Below are 14,144 nucleotides of genomic sequence, written 5' to 3'. Positions count from 1 at the left end.
GCTCCGCAGAAACACTCTGACCGGCACATCCGTGCTCCAGAGTGAACGGGGCCACTTGGTGGTCACGGGTGTTCACAAATGTTCACCAGCTGGAGGAGTCGGAGGGTCACCGCCCTCCTCCGTGGCCGCAAGCCTGCCTCCACGCCTCCCCGGGCCGACGGACGCCGTCACTCTGTTCGTTCTGACCCTGCCCGACTGCTCGCAGAAAGCGGCGAATGAAAAGTTGACTGGGAAAACCAAGTGCCGTGGTAAAGAAATGTTATCAAAGAGGTGGGCAGGCCCTGCGAAGTCCCACAATATTACTGAAGTGTAAAGCTCACCGTCAGGAAGCCGCATGGAACTCTGTCTCCGCCCTACTAGGGGGAAGGGCCCTGGTCGAGCCGTGGGGGGTTTCTTTGTCAGTCTTGGGATTGGCCCTCGAAATCTCTGGGTGATGCCTGAGGCTTGGGCTCCCTACTCCTCGTGCGGTGCTGAAGGTAGAACCCCTAGCCTGGGGGATAATAAATAGGTGGAAGACAAAAACCCAGGCTCAAAAAGGACCTCGGGGGGCTTCTGGGAAGTCCCCGGTCCCGCCGCCCTCCTCCCCCCATAAGGCAGAAAACTGCCCATTCTCATCAAAAGACACGGAGCTAATAAACACCCTTACTACTATTACTACGTCTCCAGGGATGGAAAGCCGAGAGAACGTGTGGGCTTTCGGTTCCGTTTCAGAGGACTGGGTGTGCAGTCGCCCCATCCCCGGCCCTGCGAGGGTTGAGTGGAGCCCGCCGGCATCGGCGGATCTGAAACACGTTCCTGCCAAGGCAGCCCAGCCCTCGAGGAAGAGGAGGCTATGGCAGGGGAGGCGACCCAGGCCGGGACCAGGCCAGGCTTCGTCAGAGTTCAGTAACGGGGAGGTTGGAAGATGCCACGGGAGTTTGTTCTCTCAGGTTAATGATGGTAATAACTGTGGTAACTGTTAAGCGCTTACCAGGGGCGAGGAGTTGCGTGGATTTCCAGTTGGGTCTGCCGTTGGATGGCACGGACAAATCCTCCTTTCTGGAAGAGTGTAAGGCACCAGTCTTTTCTCCCTCTTCTTCCCTCCCCCTCCCCCCTTTTCTGTGGAGGTTTTGCCTCACCCATTGACCACTGGAATTTCCAGTGAATTTGCTCAAACACATCATTCTGCTGGCTGCAGGAGACTCGCCCTCTCCTCCCTTGAACAGCAGTGGTTGGCCTACAGGAAGGTCACCAGTGTTTCTCAGCATGGTCTGCCCTTCACCCATCCCTCTGGAAACGGGGGTGGGCGGGGGGGGGGGCGCGAATGCCCTAAGGCCTCACATCTCAGTGCCTGGAGCCGGGATCCACGCCAGTGTTCATTTTGGTGTTCGGGGGTGACCTCATTCCCCGGCCGGTGCCAAAGTCAATCCTCGGTTGTCTCCGGCTTCCTGCTCAATCAGAGCGGTGTTTTCGCCTGGCTGCTTCTCGGTGCCCGCCAACGCGTCATGGCATTTATTCAGAGGTGCGGGTGTGGGAGGGAGTTGGAGCTGTGTTATATTTGAAAATTCCTGGAGCCCGGTGGTTCTCTTGTGGGCTCTGCTGGTACCTCACCTGTCCGGGGCGGGCAGGGCTGAGCAGACCACCCCTGTCGTGGCCCCCCGCCCCCCGCCCAAGTATTTATGCAGCACTTACTGTGGGCAGAGCACCATACTAAGCACTGGGAAAAAATACACAGGCAGGAATGCAGAATGATCCCCGGCCCTCAGGGGGCTCACTATCTAAGAGCTTTTGCAGAGTGTACTGCACCCAGGGGATGCTCATTTAATACTATCGCTAGTATTGCACGGTGCTGGACCTAGAAGGAAAGGCTCAGTGGGATCCAGGACCACACATTATTGGACTAAAGCCTGGGATCTCCCTTTCGGCCTCTGTGGACTCCATCTGGGGCCCCAACCTGGCCCCTGGGAGTGCGCTTCAGCTCCGGCCCGTGGGGCGACCGGTCCCTCCGGGCATCTTCAGGAGCGCTGCGTGCTCTCGAGGGAGTTTGCGGCAGCACGTCGTGACGCCCGGCCCTCTTCCTCACCCTTCCCCAGAGGAACCATGCTCCTCTCAAGTCAGGGCCCCCCAACTCCGCCCGGTCTCTCGGTCCCATCGGAGCGGTGCCCGGAGCTTTTTCTGAGAGGAGATTTTCTGTCAGATTTATGCCCGGAGGCTCTTATGGGATACTGCCCCGGGAGCTGAGTCCCTGCCCTCTGTGAACCTGGGTTGCACATCTGAAAACCACAATGGATTATGTAGATCTCTGCTGTTTGGTCTGGATTGCCCGAAGAGGACCGAGAAATCCACCAGGCCGAACTTACCCCTCTGGTTGCGTTCGAGAAGGACGCTGTAAATGGCTGCAGCGTGAATGGTAATCCGGGCCGCAGAGTAGGTTAGCGTTGGCACTGCGCTGCTGCTTGGCCCTAGGCAATGTGTAAACATGTTGTAGTCAGTGCCAGGGGGAGTTAGCATTGGGAAAACACAACTGCTAATTGAGGTTCCCTAGGCTCTGGCGTTCGTGGTTAATCAAGGAAAGCCTCATTCTCCGGCAGCGAGAGGCTGGCCGGCTGATCACCCACTGGCTGTTCCCAGAGGGAGGGGTTCTCCGGCCGGCAGCTGATTATCGGGATTCGTGACGGGCAGCGGAACTCACCGGACAGGTCAGATGGTAGTCGGTCCAATCTTACGGCTTCCTCCAACTGGCACAGGTGGTTCATAGGTTGAGTTGTTCTCTTCTGAGCAGCGCTTGGTTCCTGAGCGTGTTCGAAATTCAAAAGTAAACTTTTGCTGGCGGGCTTGGCTGGTTGGCTTGGCAGTAGCAGGTGGAGCCTGACTTTTTGAGAGGGAATGGAAGGGGGTCTCTTCTCCCTTCCATCTCTCCTCTCTCTTCCCCACCCCCTCCTCTCTCCTTGATCCGTAGAGAATCTGCCGACTAGCCACAAAATTCCGTGGGATTCGGTTTCTATGGACAGAAGCAACACGAAACTTAATAATTAGTCCTAAAAGCGGTAATTATGGTCAGAAAGTATCAGTTCACTTAAACACTTGTACTTTTTACAACACTTGCATGAAATTCATTCATCATCATCAGTGGGATTTATTGAACACTTACTGGGTGCAGAGCACTGTACTAAGCACTTGTGAGAGTACAGTACAACAGAGTGGGTAGACACGTTTCCTACCCGAGGTGTGTTTACACTCTAGAGGGGGAGACAGACGTTCATTCCACATTTTAACAAGGGGCCCAGCTTCTCTAATCTTTTGATGGCATCAGTCAAGCACCATAACTTGTGGTGCTTACAGTGATTATTATTTGAGTGTTTATGTAGTCAAAGCATTGTGATAAGAACTCTGGGGTGGATATCAGACACTCCAATTAGACACAGTCCCCGTCCCACTCGGGGCTCACTGTCTAAGAGGGAGGGAGATCAGGAACCTAATCCCCATTTTTGCAGATGAGGAAATGGAGGCCCCGAGAGGGTTAGTGACCTGCCCAAGGTCACCCAGCAAGCAAGTGGCAAAGCTGAGATTAGAACTCCCGACTCCCAGTTCCGGCTCTTTCCCTCCACAAGGCCCTGGCTTGACACGGCGGGAAACACAAATTACATTGTACCTGGAAGTTCTGAAGTTAAGGTCGGCGGGATGCTTTCTGAAATGTTTTCCGGTAAGTGTGGAAATAGCCCAGAGTAGATGCCTATGGGCAAAGCTGGTTTCTAGAGAGTTTCCATTTGAGAAACCTTTTTCACTCGATTTTATTTTCTCACCAAAGCTTTCTGTCGATTTTTCTAGTTCTTCAAGGTCTGCCTCTGGTTTGAAACAGCTACGATCGACTGGAGTGATTCCCATCTCTTCCCCCTGTAGTTCAACCGTGCTTACTCCCGAGTTAGAATGGGAAGGTTGGCGGGGATCATTTTGGTCGTTTTCATTTTTTACATTTGTTTTAAGTGGAAAACTCCTGCATATTTCTTTGTTGTTCAGTACTGGGGCCTAATTCAAAACACATGTGTGTTTCTGGCACCGGTTCTCCATTCGACTGATAGAGTTTCTGGGTTGCCGTTTCTGGGGATTTGTGAAAGGAGCCCCGCCACGACGGAGTGTGGTCAAACCCGAGGTTCAGCGTCTGAGTCATCGTGGGGTGGCGGGGTAGGGCCCCTGGGCCTGGCGGTCAGTCTTCGCTCTGGGTTCTCTCAATGAGGACAGGAGAGACTCTGCGAGGAGAGAGATGGGGGGGAAGGGGAACAACCCAGCTATCCGCCACCACTTCCTCCCAGCAGCCCCGAGCTCCCGTCTGATTCAAAAACCATGAGAGCGTTCTGCTCCTCTCATTTCTGAATCCCTTTCATTGGAGCAAGCGAGATACGCCTCGGGTGGTCCTCTGCGCCTCAGTTGTCTCATCTGTGAAGTGGGGATTGAGACTGTGTGCCCCGTGTGGGGACAGGGACTGTGTCCAACCCGATAAACTCATAATCTACCCCTGCTCGTAGTACGATGCCTGGCACATGGTAAGCACTTAAATACCATCATTATTATTATTATTATTGTAGACCTCCTCCTGCCCCAAACCCGGAATCCACAGCGGTAGTGAGGAATCGGGGTGAAACCTCAGCCTTCAATGCTGAGTCTGCCGGAGGTCACATTTGTTGTCATAGAAGGTAGTGGGAAGCGGGTCAGCCCTCCAGTTGGGTCCCTTTGCATGTGCCCGGGCATCCTTTGAGGCGATCCAGCTTCTTTCTGTCCAAGCCCCACACTCCGCTGCCGGTTCCCGGTTTCCTTTTCTTTTTTGTAAATATCAAAGAGATTGGGAGCATGTGAAGGAAGTTCGTTTTGCTCGGTTTATAGCGAGGTCAAACGGGGGTTTCTGGGAGAATTGTTTCCGTCTGATTTGGGACAAGACGGTGCAGTAGCTGATGCGTCGCCCGGTGGATTTTACACTTCTCTTTCTTGGAGGAAAAAAAGCCGTGCCTAAACAACACTAATTTTAAGCAGATTTCCGTGCCGTTTGCCACCGGTTTCATCTCTCACTGGCGATTCTGCAAGTTTTGCTGGGAGGCTGGGGATTTCAGGGGTACTGGGGGGAATGGTCGGGTGGGGTCCGGGTGGGCGGTCCGGCTGAATGCCAAAGCAGCCCCGGAGCCCATCTCACGGTTTAGGGAACGGACTTTCTGGCGTTCCCTGATATTTCGACTGGCCCCCAGCGGTAGGTGGAGTTTCGAATGGACTTCTCCCATCAGGATCGTCGGCTCTTAAATAGCTTAAAAACAGACTTTGGAGGGAACCGTGAAGAACTCCTACTTTGTTCTGCCCGCCCGTGGTGAGTGTGGGAGTCCTAGAACTGGAAAGGGTCTCGGAAGCGTCGTAAAAGCAAAGGGATATGGAAAATGTAAAACAGGAACAGAAAGGTAGCCTGCATACCCCGTTGGGTTTATATACATACATATATATATAAACCATATATATGGGTTATAGATATAGATATATATGTACGTTTCAAGTTGGCTGCAGTTCTCCAGGTACCACTAAATTAACCTCGAATGCTGCCCATGACAGCAGAATGTCCACAGTAATTGTTTTTGTTGGCGTTTGGCTCCAAAATTAACTCATCGATCTAACATGAACCTCTGCGCGCAAAATTCTAGTCTGGAAATGTTTTTTGGGGTTTTTTTTTTTTTTTAGTCTTTTTTATGCAATCATGGAAAAAATATGTTTCTGCTCGAAGCGGTTGTCAAACAAGCTTCTTTCATCGACAGTCAGACGCAGGGCAGCTGAATGAGGCTGTTTAGTCTAGAGTAAATACTCAAGAGATTACAAGGTCACTGTAGGAAATGTGATTATACAATTTATTCCAGAATGCTCTTTTGTAATGGTGGTTTTTGGACTACTAAATCAGAACATTTATTAAAAAATATACATGTACCGATAGTCATACTTCACATTTCAACTCCAAAAACAAGAGATCGTTGAGGAAGTGGGTTATAGTGTTGTGTCAGTATCTCTGGGGCTAAATGGAAATGGTTTCTGTCATAATCAACGAAGGCTGCGTGGAGCTTTTCGTTTTGAGATTGGAGAGAGGGCCGGGACTGGGAAACACCTCCAAACTCTACCTGGTAGAGATGTTTTATTTTGTCTGTTTCCCCTCTCCTCTCCCTGCTAAATTGTTGCGGGTTTTCTTTAGATGCTACCCAGAATGGTCTCCTTGGGGCAATCAGACCTCCCCATGCTGGGTCCCAGCAACTGGGAAAGCAACTGGATATTTCACTCTTCATTTAATATCATCAGGGTCACGTGGGGAGAGCTGCCCCTCTCAGTAGCCAAAGTAATTCTCTAGTTACTGATGGAAGAAGTCTTAAGAAAAGTGAGCTTGCCTTTTTCCAACAGCACACATTTATTTTTTGTTCCATGAATGCGTTTCGACCCCGTAGTCTTGCCTCGACTTATTGCTGGCCAAAAGGGTTCTCCCCACGAACCTATTGAAAATCACTTTGGGTACGAGAGAACCGTGAGACTGGCCCTTTGGGAATGCTGGATCTCGGTTCCTTCCCGGCATCCCGAAAGCGGACGTTGGCACCCGCTGGGAGCTCATTTTCCCTGAGCGCCTGCTGCTCGGGAGGCTTGCAGTTTCACGTGCAGGCAACGCAGACGGGGATGACAAAGACCGTGCGTAGAACTCTCTCTCTCTGCCTGCCTCCCGGAACGAAGTGACTGCCCACTAGACAAGGTTAGCGAATCAAACACAAAGGAGAAGCGGCCCCACGAAATGAAACCAAAGAACTCGCCAGTCGAATCGATGCAGTTTGGAATCCATTCCAGGGGTTTGACTCCTTGATTGAAAGTCTGTAAAGGGAAATGCTCTCTCCAAGCCCAGGCTCTTAATGCCCTTGCCTGGTTGCAGTGCCCCAGTGAGCTCACCAGCCCAAAGGACAAACGGAAAGGAAGAATTGAGGCTGTGGTAGGATGGATTTCGGGGATGGACATCATCGTCTTCAAAATACGGACGATGAAATCGTTTCGATTGCTCAGATCGGCCCCCTCCTTTCCTCCCTCCCGAACGGGGCTCGCCAGGGTAGACCTGCTTGTTTCACGTGCTTGGTAGCAACCCGCTTTTGGCCTCAATACGCACCTCCGAGACCCTTTCGCACTCTCGACTGATCTCTCGGTTACTTTTATCTCCCTTTCCTGCATCCCCAAGACAACTTGGGGACGACTTGGGCTTGCCGCCTTGATAAATTCAAGGTCGGCAAAGCCATTCCTTGACACCCCACATTTCTACTTGCAGTTCTCAGTGGAGGACTGAGTCAGTCAATCAGTGGAATTTATTCGGCGCCTACTGTGTGCAGAGCACCGGACTGAGTGCTTGAGAGAGTATAAAATAAGAGTTGGCACACGCATTCCTTGCTTACAGTCGGCTTGCAGTCCATCGATCAGTCAATCTATCAGTGGGGCTGTGTGCAGAGCCCTGAACATTTGGGAGTGCACCGGTGAATCAGCAGGGACTATGATTCTTAGAGGCTCTTAGAGAGCTTATGGTCTAGCTAAACCGATTAGACCAGACTGCTAGATTGTGAGGTCCTTGAAGGCAGAGGTCGTGTCTGCCATCTGTTGTCCTCTCCCAAATGCTTAGTACAGTGCTCCGCACAGAGGAAGCGCTCAATAAATACCATCGATTGACAGTGGACTTCTTGTGCTGCCCCATTCTGAGGCAGGTGGGGGCATAGCTTGGAAAGGGATGCATCAATCAATCGTTTTTATTCATTCATTCAATCATATTTATTGTTTGTGTGCAGAGCACAAATCCAAATTTTGCCGTTTGTGCTGACAGCCAGGGTTCAGGCAGGAAGGAGATTTCGTCCCCTCTCCCGCCTCTTCCGTTGGGGTGGTGTGCTTGGGCGCATCCTTACAGCCCCGCGCCTGACCTCCAGCCGTACGTCCAGCTTTGGCTTTGACCACTTGGAGAGTGCTTTTCTGTTGCCCACGTGGGCCGGGCCCCACCCTGGTAGCCGGGGAACTCGTGTGGGCCGCAACAAGGGTTCATCTCTGTCAAATGACTGCCAGGAGACCGGGGAGTTCCTCAGATGCAGCGCACTGTGCTGAGCGCTTGGACAAGCACAACAGAGGCACGGGGCAGGTTCTCCATCCACGAAGAGCTTATGCTCGAACGGCAGGTGAAGGAGACCTAGAGAGATGAGCGATAGTGATGGGTGATGATGGGCGATGGGTTTCGCCGCCACTTAGCCACTGGCAAGGCGGCACGCCCGGTTTTTGAGCAAAAGATGTGTCTGGGTTTCTTTGCATTCCTTCGTTGAGGTACCGCATGTAAGAGGGTGAGGGGCTCGACTGCTTAATAATAATTACGGCCTTGTTGGCGAACAAACGCTGCTATAGAACCAACTGTACGCTGTAAATAACTTTGATGCTATTTAGGGTGCTATAAATAACGTTCACAGAATAGGCTAATTTAGAAAGGGAGCCGAGTCAGGGTCTTGCCGGGTTGGGGGCAGTTTGGCTTACCCAACATAGGTGCCACGTTAAAGTTTTAGGGCCAAATATATTTTAGGGTAAGAAATAATGCTTTGCAGATTTTACGACGGGGCGGGTTAATTGGGCCACACAGACTTTACGAACTCCCCGGTTTTTAGGAGGGTGAGGCTGAGCCAGACCCGGTTGGAGTTCCTTTTTTGCCAGGTCCTCCTAGTGGCCGCTTGGCAAGCAAACAGATGAGGGAAAACCAAGGGACTGCTCTGAGTCTGGAAAAGGTCCCGTGGAGCCAGGGAAGGCCGGGAGAAGTCTCTACGTGAACGCCATCGTGTCTGCCGTCAGAATGGGAAAGAGTGGGGCTTTGTTCTGCTCCGCATGTGAACCGTGGGCCCGGCCGGGGCTCCGGGGGCTTACCGCTCAACCCGTGAGTCACGGAAAAGCCGGGCGGGAACTCCCCCTGGGTGAGCGCTGGGCAGAGCCCAGGAGAAGGCGTAGAGCGGGGCTGTCGTGGAGTGGTGGTGTCGGCCAAGCGACCGTGAGTTGGAAGCACTCCCAGACTCCCGCGGTGCCGGGCTCCTCGGCCGAGGGGATCGGCCAGTTGGATTTTCTGTGGCAGATTAGCACGGCGGTCCGGGCTTGAGGAGATGACGTATCGTTCCCGGCCGAGGTGCCGACAGAGCGGCCCGGCTTCGGTTATCCTGTCTGGCCTCCTCCCCGTCCCGTGTGGCCACCCCCTCGTCCCACACGGCTGGTTCTCCGGACACCCCCGGCCCCCTGTGACCGGCTCTCCGCTATCCCTCGGTCCACGTGACCGGACGAGTCGCCACGTGAGGAGACAAAGCCCCAGACTCCAGTTTGAAGTTTCCTTTCCGAGGTCCGGATTGCCCGGGCTGAAAGGTTTGTGTTCCGTCCTGTTAAGGGCTCAGTCCCCAGGAGCAAGGACTTTTCTTCCCGAAGCCTGCTGCCAGTGCATTTCCTTCCAGAAAGATTAAAGCAGCGACGTCAGGAGATTGAGCTGCTAGGAAATTATTAGACATGTGTAGGCCGGTGACTCTCTTAACCTCTAAAATAGAAAACACATTGGCCGTTGCTTTCAAAGCCCCGCTAATTTTCGGAGATGGCGTTTTGTGATTGCATCGTGGTTCTGCCGCTTCCTTTTGGGTGTCCTTGTTAACTCAGGTGAAAAGAGTTCAGGTAGCAGCAGCCCTTTGGCTCGCTCCACCGTGTGTTTCTTCCGGGAGAAAATCTGAAGATGGGGAACGACCCTCTTGCCTCGGTTACTGAGTTCCCGGGAGCTCCTGATATTTGCTCTTCCCTCTGCCTCCGGGAATGCTCGGGGAAAGTTGGAGTTTGAAGGGAGGGCTGGCGACTTCAGTACTAGGAGGGCTTGGGTCTCCACTGGGGGCTTGTTTGCCCAAACCTACTAGCCACTCTCCCCCCACCGCATCCTTGCCGTCCCACCCGTTCCCGGCTGTCTCCAACCCAGCCCCCTCTTACTGTCAGCCAGTCAGTCGGTCTGCTTCTTGACAGTCTTCCAGATCTCTGCTCCACTCTGTCTCTTGCCTCTCTGATGGCTCCTCTCCTCATCCGGAGCGGGTCAGGCCTCACCTCTCCCCTGGCCAGGCCGGCCCCAGGCCGGGCAGGGTTCTGGGAGGCCGGACGGAGGCGAACTGTCCCTCCTGCAGCAGCAGCGGAGCTGAGGTCTGGCCCGGCTCTGGTCCGGGACCCGACCCCATCCTGGGGATCCTTGTCCAGGGTCCAGAGCTCCCCCGCCCCCCTCAGTGGACCCTGCTAGAAGTGTGGCCTAGTGGATAGAGGACGGGCCTGGGAGTTAGAAGAACCTGGGTTCTAATTACGGCTCCGCCACTTGAATGCCGTGTGACCTTGGGTAAGTCACTTCACTTCTCTGGCCCTCAGTTACCTCATCTGTAAAATGGAGAGTAAGATTGTGAGCCTCATGTGGGACATGGACTGGGTCCAGCCTGATTAACTTGAATCTACCCCAGTGCTTAGAACAGTGCCTGGCATATAGTAAGCGCTTAAGAAACACCATAAAAAAACTCCACCTGCAAAATCAATGAATGGTATTTGTTGAGCGCTTACTATGAGCAGAGCACTGTACTTCGCACTTGGGAAGGTACACTATAACAGATTTAGCAGGCACATTCCCTGCCCATAGTGACCTTACAGTCTAGAGAGGGGAGACAAACACTAATATGAATACTATCTAAAAGGGGGATTAAAACCGTGAGCCCCCATGTGGGACATGAGCCGTGTCCAACCTGATTAGCTTGTATCTACCCCAGCGCTTAGTACAATGCCTGGCACATAGTAAGCGCTCTATAAATTCCATTTAAAAAAGGGAGAGGGTGTGGTTGACCGAGACAATCCACCTGCAGCTCACTCCCGCTGCAGGGCTGGATCCCAGGGAGGCCCATTACCGGAGGTGGCACGGCCTAGTGGAAAGAGCTTGGGGCCGGGAGTCCTGAGACCCAAGTTCAAGCTCTGATCTGTGACCTGGGGCAACCTCTCTGGGCCTCAGTTTCCTCATCTGTCAAATGGAGATAAAATAGATCGTAAGCCAAATATCGTAACCTTGTATCCTAGTAATTGTTTAATAAATTCCATCATAATTTTTTATTTTTCTTGCCTTTGCTTCTTCCCCGGTCAGAGAGCTGGACTCTGAAACCCCAAAGGTCTTGGGATTTTCTGCCTGAACACGGCTCCTAGTCTATAGTTGAGTAGGGTGTGTGTTTTCAGAAAGGGTGGTTTAGGGGTAGGTCCAAAGGAGGAAAAGGAAGGAGGGAAAAAAAATTACCAGATAGGAATGAGGAAAACAATAATAATTGTGGTATTTGTTAAGCACTGTGCTAAATGATAGAGTTGATACAGGATAATCAGATCAGACACAGTCTCTGTCCCACATGGGGCTCACATTCAAAGAGAAGAGAGGCCAGGTACTGAATCCCCATTTTAACGATGAGGAAACTGAGGCACAAGAGTTAAATGACTTGCCCAAGATCACCAAACAGCCAAGTGGTCTCTTGATTCCCAATCCTGTACTCTTCGCAGTAGGCCAGGCTGCTTCTAGGAAAAGGTGACACTTCTTCCCAAAAAGGGAGGAAGAAGAAAGAATTGGGGTAGCAGAGGAACACTGGAGGAGGAGAGGAAGAAATCAGGGAACTTTAAAAAAAAAAAAAAAAAAACAACAAAACCGGTAACATTGAAACCAGAGGCCGAAAGGGGAAAATAATTTTAAAAAAGGGGAAGATACAAAGTACACCAAGAACAGCAAAAGGATGATAGGACATAGGGTAAAATCAGGAGAGGTGGGCAAACCAAAAAATAAAACTTGAGGAGAGAAGGCATTGAACTTGTGAGAGACAGACTGGAACAGAGATTTGGAAGACTCTCGAAAATTAGACTGATTGCCAGTCGAAGGGGGCTTGGTGGGAGACTGCTGGGAATGCCTGGAAAGGTCGGGGTATGGTGGGAGGCAGTGGCTAGGTGAGGTTCGTTGAGTCCTTGGCCTTTTAAATGTATTGCTATCTTTATAGTTTGATCGTATCTATTGACGCTCTACAGTTTGGAGGGAGGGAGGGGCGGAGTAAGGGAGGGAGAGAGATATATTGCACACTGCTGCTGGTAGAAGTGGTTCCTGGGTAGTCCTAGGAACTCTGCTTTAAGCTTTCTAGCTTCAATACCACCTGGCAAATGTGAGTAGTCTCCCAACACAGACATTAAAGCCGGTTTTTGTTTTTCCCGGATGCTTCCCCAGGACTCTCTTGGTGCCATCCGCACTGTTGGTCGTGATTTTTGAGAGAGAACAGTTAGTCGCACCTGTGCACTAAATCATGGTGGCTCAGAACCCCCACCCTCTTTCTTTAAGGCGCCACAAACCTCCGGTCGGGGGTTACCTGACTGTTATGCCCTCCCTCCTCTCCCTCACCCCACCTCTCTTGGATTTTTGGCTCGGGTCTTTTGAGGGGGACGACTCAGATAAGATGGCGTTCGGCGGCCGGATCCGAAAGAGGCCTAGATCCGGATTCTACGGCGGCAGAGGGAAAACACTGCCGTCAGGCTAAAACTCGTAATAAGGAAGAAATGAGTTTAACATTCACGGTCTTCCCGGAGGGGCTGGAGTCCCCCATGGGCTCAGGGGCGGGCTGCCCTCATGCTGTTGTTTCTGTCCGTAGCGGGGCTGAAATGCAAAAACATAAATCCTAGTGAGTGGGAGTGGAAAGGGGGGATGGTTTTCATTTGCTATAATTTCCTGTGAGCCGGGGCTCTAAACAAGGCCTGTATTTCCAGAAGACAGTATGCAGTTTTCCACGCACCGCGATTTCCGGGAGGCGGAGTGGTGTTTTCTCTGCTCTGGCCGGTCCGGCGTTCACCCGGGTTCCGTCGCCAGCCCTCACTGTTTACTTCTGACACAATAAATGTGTTTAATAATGGCAGGTGACGTTGGAAGTCCTTTTTGAATGATTTTACAGTAGAAACACCAGCTAAATCAACCCTCTCCCAGTAATAAATGTCAGAAAAAAATGAATGATTCTTGCCTGCCACTGCAAAATCAATTGTGTAACTCGTGGTTTAGGACTGACTTTTACGTTCCTAAATGCTAAACACCACACTTCTGTAACTTGTCAGAAGCAGGTTTTGGTTAATAGATATTTTCAGTGATGTAATGGGAACTTTTGGCCGGGAGTCAGAATATAATGGACTGTGATTAATGTTTTAATAAGCCCTTTCTGCTGCTTTCGGAGGAGGGCTGAAATGCTTTCCTGCTAAAGATGATAGGAGAACGGCAGGTGTGCGCATTGTGGTCTCGACAAAAGCTGGAGTGCTCGTAAGCAGAAGGGGCTTCGTTTGAATTCATTCTTGGGATTGCAAAGGGAAAATTCAGTGATCCCTGAAATGAATAATGTGGGTCAGTAATATAGATGGCAAAAAAAATGACACAAAGGAAAATTCATGAAAAGAATTGGATTCTGGTTTTCTAAAAGAAATGTCTGCCATCTCTCTCTCTCTCCCCCTCCCCTCCCTCCACAACCCCCCACCAACTCCTTATTCCATCTTATTTAGTTGTCACCTTTGATGCTTCTCTCAGAGATACAGTTTCCGGTGTCTTGCTCTAGGGGAAGCTTAGCCTCTTTCGGCAATCAAAGTAAACGGGGCATCTCCTCTTGGTTGACCACATAGATGGAGGCCCCGTCCCCTGTGGCGAGCATTTGGTGGACTTGGGAGGCAGGGTCCTGAACAGAGAGAACTAGTGGGAAGAGCGCAGGCCTGGAAGTCAGAGCACCTGGGTTCATTCATTCATTCAGTCATCTTTATTGAGTGCTTACTGTGTGCAGAGCACTGGACTAAGCTCTTGGGAGAGTAAAATATAACAAACAGTCACATTCCCTGCCCATAATGAGCTTACAATCTAGAGAGGGGAAGACAGACGTGAATACAAATAGATAAAATGACAGATATGCACATAAGTGCTGTGGGGCTGGGACGGGGGAAGAGCAAAGGGAGCAAAGTCAGGGTGACAAAGGAGTGGGAGATGAGGAGAAGTGGGACTTAGTCTGGGAAGGCCTCTTGGGGAGACGGGCCTTCGATAAGGCTTTGAAGGAGGGGGAGAGTAACTGTCGGATCTGAGGAGG

General features: G+C 51.6%; 1 protein-coding gene and 1 long non-coding RNA gene across 3 annotated transcripts in view; one reads left to right on the top strand and one right to left on the bottom strand.

Moving 5' to 3' along the window:
• Positions 1-14,144, top strand: part of MNAT1 (MNAT1 component of CDK activating kinase) — a 102,760-nt gene that overhangs the window by 71,461 nt on the left and 17,155 nt on the right. The gene's annotated exons all lie outside the window — the stretch shown is intronic.
• On the bottom strand, positions 844-2,912 carry LOC103167550. The gene is made up of 3 exons (XR_005660748.1): positions 2,672-2,912; positions 2,340-2,441; positions 844-1,038 (listed from the first exon to the last, which is right to left on the bottom strand). It is a non-coding gene; the product is annotated as an uncharacterized LOC103167550 (long non-coding RNA).

The sequence above is a fragment of the Ornithorhynchus anatinus genome, chromosome 14 (genome assembly GCF_004115215.2).
Source record: "Ornithorhynchus anatinus isolate Pmale09 chromosome 14, mOrnAna1.pri.v4, whole genome shotgun sequence".
Lineage (NCBI taxonomy): Eukaryota > Metazoa > Chordata > Mammalia > Monotremata > Ornithorhynchidae > Ornithorhynchus > Ornithorhynchus anatinus.
The sequence above is the reverse complement of the archived record's forward strand: the minus strand, read 5'-3'. Positions and strand labels throughout refer to the sequence as shown.